This window comes from Quercus suber, unplaced genomic scaffold (assembly GCF_002906115.3).
Source record: "Quercus suber isolate HL8 unplaced genomic scaffold, Cork oak 2.0 scaffold_56, whole genome shotgun sequence".
Lineage (NCBI taxonomy): Eukaryota > Viridiplantae > Streptophyta > Magnoliopsida > Fagales > Fagaceae > Quercus > Quercus suber.
The window spans coordinates 820,494-826,493 of NW_027069521.1; the positions used below are offsets into that span (position 1 = coordinate 820,494).

Genomic DNA, 6,000 nt, shown 5'->3' on the forward strand with positions numbered 1-6,000 from the left:
TTATGACACGTTGGCCATCAAGGAATTCTTGATCAATGATTTAATACTTTTTAAACACCCAACATTATTAGTTGCCAACTTCCTTTTTGAAGGTTTCAATTTTTAGCAAGTAGGTCTATTGGTTTATTGCATGGTTTTGAAAACCGGATTGAATTGGCTAGTTCAAACAGGAATCGGACCCTCAACCGGTCCAGTAAAAATCGTTGGTTCAATTGGTAAAAACTGAAAACTGAACCCTTTTCTAGTTTTTAGCCTTCCAATTTCATTAAAAGTCACATTTAAGTTAGATGAGTATAAAATTCTAAAGACATAATAACGAAAAGATATAACATAGACAAATAAAGACTAGTCTTGCTCTCGTAATAGCTAATTGACTGATAAAATGGACAATGGACTAATAGGAAATCTTTGCTTTGGCCGAGATGCACTTTCATCATTTTTGCCCTATGTTAATTGTGGTAATTTACTTGATTATTTTTATTTTCATATTTTTTTTCTTAGGATTTTAATTTTCCCCCTTAAATGAATGTGCGTCTATACTTATGCATCAGTTCATGCATAATTTTTTTAGACCATTGAAAATGGTTTTTACATGGCCAACTGCAAACTATCCAGGCCATTCTTAATGTAACCTTTGTGTCTGCATGATAAGGTTCTGCAGTTTCACTTTGACTTCATTATTGCTATGTGATTAAATAGAATTTTGGTTTAATGATAAGAGTGAAGAAAATTTTCATTTTAGGTGGTTGAAGAGATTTTGGTTCGTAATGGTTTGTGTGGGTGGCTGTTTGGGTGGTAGGTGGCTCTTTGGGGTGCTTTGTGGTGGCTTGGTGGTTTGGGCTGGTTGGTGCAACACAGTGACAAGTTTTTTGGTTGAAAATTGTGTAGGGATAGGAGAGAGAAAAATAATATTTATATGGATAGAGAAAAAGTATTGAGGTTGATGTAGGTGTCTATTTGTTAAAATAGCAACATTTAAGTTTTTTGGGTTAGTTTTGCTAAAACCGTGTAGAGACTAATGTGAACGCTTGTCATATAATAAATGGAAATTTATGAGGAGACAGAAAGGAAACGTTCATTAAACTCTTTAATAAGAGTGGAAAAACGGAAATTCAATAAATGAGCTCTTTAGTGGGTTCTCAAGAGTTTCCATATCAAAATTATTTTTTCGCCTATTTATGAACACAAGTATTTTCAATTAGTAGGGGGGGGGGGGGGGGGGGGGGGTTGCTATAAAGAGAGAATAGTGGAGGTTCACACGTGTTTTGGAATGGAAAATGTTTTACAAGAAAATAAAATTTAGTATACCACTTTCAAGTTTTGACATTACAACTTTTCCATTTTTCTAGATGTTTCGTTTAATTATTGGTCATGACTTTAATACTTTTGAGTTTATCAATTAGACTTGTAGTACAAATTAAAAAATTAGAGTCGGGGAAGTTTCATATTATGTGGAAGAACTAAGCTAATGCTGTCTAATTCATGACTTGATAAGTTGTTCTTGACACAATCAACCTTTGCAAGTCGTAAATTGTAACTAAACCATTTGAAGCTGAAGTTCCGTTGGCCATCAAGGAATTCTTGATCAATGATTTAATACTTTTTGGAAACACCTAACATTTTTAGTTGCCAACCTTCTTTTCTGAAGCCTGTCTTGTTCTCTTTTGTGTTTTTTATGTGAACTTCCTCAATTCAACTGATCCAAATTTCCATATTACTAAACTACACGGAAATGTAACTGAATTATGGGTGAGGATAGGAAAGCTTCTCTCCTTGCTAAATACAATCATTTCAATTTTTAGCAGGTAGGTCTATTGGTTTAATGCATGGTTTTGAAAACCAGATTGAATTGGCTAGTTCAAATAGGAGCCGGACCCTCAACCGGTCCAGTAAAAATCGTTGGTTCAATGGGTAAAAACCGATAACCGAACCCTTTTCTGGTTCTTAACCCTCCAATTTCATCAAAAGTCACATTTAAGTTAGATGAGTATAAAATGCTAAAGACATAATAACAAAAAGATATAACATAGACAAATAAAAGACTAGTCTTGCTCTTGTAATAGCTAATTGGCTGATAAAATGGACAATGGACTAATAGGAAATCTTTGCTTTGGCCTAGATGCACTTTCATCATTTTTGCCCTATGTTGATTGGGGTAATTTTTACTTGATTATTTTTATTTTCATATTTTTTTTCTTAGGATTTTAATTTTCCCCCTTAAATGAATGTGCGTCTATACTTATGCATCAGTTCATGCATAATTTTTTTAGACCATTGAAAATGGTTTTTACATGGCCAACTGCAAACTATCCAGGCCATTCTTAATGTAACCTTTGTGTCTGCATGATAAGGTTCTTCAGTTTCACTTTGACTTCATTATTGCTATGTGATTAAATAGAATTTTGGTTTAATGATAAGAGTGAAGAAAATTTTCTTTTTAGGTGGTTGAAGAGATTTTGGTTCGTAATGGTTTGTGTGGGTGGCTGTTTGGGTGGTAGGTGGCTCTTTGGGGTGCTTTGTGGTGGCTTGGTGGTTTGGGCTGGTTGGTGCAACACAGTGACAAGTTTTTTGGTTGAAAATTGTGTAGGGATAGGAGAGAGAAAAATAATATTTATATGGATAGAGAAAAAATATTGAGGTTGATGTAGGTGTCTATTTGTTAAAATAGCAACATATAAGTTTTTTGGGTTAGTTTTGCTAAAACCGTGTAGAGACTGATGTGAACGCTTATCATAAAATAAATGGCAATTTATGAGGAGAGAGAAAGGAAACATTCATTAAACTCTTTAATAAGAGTGGAAAAACGAAAATTCAATAAATGAGCTCTTTAGTGGGTTCTCAAGAGTTTCCATATCAAAATTATTTTTTCACCTATTTATGAACATAAGTAATTTCAATTAGTAGTGCCAATTACATATCTTTCATTCTACATCTAAAGACAGTTAACACTTGCTATTTGAAGAATTTCAAGACTAAGTGTTAATGGAAGGCCACAGACAATTTGTTGTGAAGGCTTTTACGATTGTAGTAATGGTATTATTAGCTTTTATCGGAAGCACACAAGGGCAACCAATTTGTTGCTTTCGTGAAGCTTGTTGCTGCCAAACTTGTTCACATCCGCCACACGTAAAAAATTGAAATTTGCAAAAACATATAAATTGTATGAGTGAAGTATGAATAACATATGAAATATATGAGTAAAGTATTTTAACTTTTGGTTGATTTGCTACATTTTTTTTTACGTTGCCTCTCTTTCTCTCTCTCTCTCCACATATAGCATGTTACAAACATAAAATATCACAATAGCTACAATTCTTGACATGAAAAACTTCTCAAATGAGGAATTTTAGAGCTTCATCTTAGCAAAAATAACTATTGAGATTTAATGAAATTGTGCTTTCTTTTAAAGCGTTAAATTTTTTTGTCAATTTATGGACTTCAATTAGATCGATAGGAAGTTGCTTATGGATGAAACACAGTGACAGAATTACACTATGGCCAGGGAGCCATAGCTTTTTGCTTAGACCAATGATTGTGTTTCTTCACAACTTTGTTCATACCAACAAAAAATGGTTCCAACTTCGCACATTTGATAAATCAGAGAAAAAAATAAAAGAAGCTCCGTTGAACAAAAACAACAAAGGGTGCACTATTCATATCTGGTATTCATTTTCTTCTCTTAATTAGAATGCTAGTCTCAATACTTATTATTTTAAAGTGCATATTTTCAATTCTATAATTTTAGATGATCTTAGATATCAATCATGAAAATGATATGTTTATAAAAGTCAGCCACAACTTTGAAGCCCCAACCTGGGTTTTGGATTTAAGTATATATTTTTTGAACTTGGACTTACTTGGAGCTATATGTTATATGGAAAAACTGAATTGAACAACTTAGGTACTGGGAACCTAGACTAACATTTGTCAATTCAAAGTCAAAGCCTTCTCCATGCCTTTCTGCATAAAAACAGTCCTCTTGGGAATTTCTCCCAGCAATAACCAAACAATGATTGCCCACTTGTTACATTGAACTCAGAAAGCTGGTGCTGCAACAGGGGCTTTCAGAGCAGCGTGTAGGAGGGATTCCTTTACATCTGTATACTCCCTTATAGGAGATATTTCCGAGCAGCATGCCAAATTTTCACTAAAACCATTTTCAAATTTCCCTCAAATTTCACAAATCATTGTTAAATTTGATGCAAACATAGGTTACAATATATTTAGTAAAGACTAGAGATGGGATCTCTAGGCAGTAAGCATGAAGAATGGAACAAAAGATTGACCAGCATGCCATTACAAGATGTCTTCAATAAGCTATGTCGTGTCACATTTGTTATCTCTAGATTTTTTTTTTTTTTTAACAAGTAGAAAGTTTTATTGAAAAGTTTTATTACTTCATTTTCACAATGATAAACACAAAGTAATGCAATCTTATTAATCAGAGAAAATATAAAATTTGAGTTCAATGATGAACACAAAGGGACAAAAGAAAATACAAAATTTTCATATGGCAGGTCTAAGAGAAGCTAGAAACTCAAGGATTGATGAACAATTAGATGAACCCAAACACCTTGACTAATCAAAAAAGCTAAGTGAACTATGAAACTCAATTACAGAAATACAATTAGTAAAGCCCCAAGCCCCAGATCACTCAAACATAGTAAACTTATTATCTTTAGATTAATTGTTCAACCTTGTGCAATAATTACCACTGCCACTGGGCTGTACTCTAAAAATTTAATATTATAGTTGTAGATATGCAACTTAGCCTCCATCAGAAATCTGAAGTTTGAACTATATCCTACACGCGACCCTAAAGTGCAATAGACATATAGCTTTATAGAAAAAACATGTCAGGGTTACCTGCTGATTTGAATGGGCTTCAAATTGAAGTGCCTTTGACATAATCTTCTCCACCTGATCATATAAGTTGTAATATAAAAGTAGTTGCGAAGTAGTAGGTTAAGAAGTGTTTTTTACATCACACCAATATCGGCATATAAGACATTGGTATTATGGACATGCATGCCCTATCAATTACAAATTTACCAGACCCAACTTGTCGTGGCGCAGGGTTGCAATCCAGTGCAGGGAAAGGAGGTTACTGTTAATGCATGAACAAAGCACAAGACCTTGGCTAGGCCTATGCTCACCAAATAAGAACTTCCACACATTCTCAAGGCTTCTTTTCTTCGTTCTTTTTTGCTTCATTTTTTAATTTTTTGGGATTGTAGTAAAATCTCTAATCTAATCATTTACAACACTATCAGAGAGACAAACAACAAGTTACAAGTCAAATGTTACATGTTCTCTCAAGGAATTGCCACAAGCATTGTTAAGAGCTTCGATGGCAAATAGTGTTTACAAGTTGATTGAAATATTGAAGAAAGGATATGACTGACGTCCAAGAATTGAGAGGGAGAAGAGAGAACAGGAAACAAAATTGTTGGTTAATTTCTGCATGATCATCCTTACAAGGCCAAATCCCTATTTGTACATGTACCATCCTGACCAGGTGATTAACTACCTAGCTGATCTAGTAACTCCTTATGCCAGCTGGCGTAACTACCTCTAACAACCTACCAATTAGTCACTCGCTCCAACAATTGAGCACATGCTCTAATTTAATATCTTCTACACTACTAAGCTAGCATAATACTGCCCTTATCAACATACACATGGTCACTACTTAACACAGAACCAGAGTAGCTAATAGGCTCAGGCAGCACCAGATCAAAGCACCCAGCAGTAACTCTAGGATTTAGACAACAACAGATCACAACACACATATGAGACATAATATGAGATTCCTAAGAAGCGTTAAGGTTTGATACAAATCGAGAACAAAATTCACCTACATTACATCAATACTTTTCTGCCTACCTCAAAGTAAAATGATACCAATGGAAACAACATGATAATGGTCTCATTTGTATCACATTTACATAACAAAACACTATGATTATCACTAATGATTTCACTTCTTATCCAGATGGC

The 6,000-nt window shown here is 34.0% G+C and overlaps 1 pseudogene; it reads right to left on the reverse strand.

Annotated features, from left to right (window-relative positions):
• The window catches only part of LOC112004013 (probable 26S proteasome non-ATPase regulatory subunit 3), a 31,191-nt pseudogene extending 25,977 nt beyond the window's left edge, over nt 1–5,214 (reverse strand).
• Nucleotides 5,215–6,000: the final 786 nt, after the last annotated feature.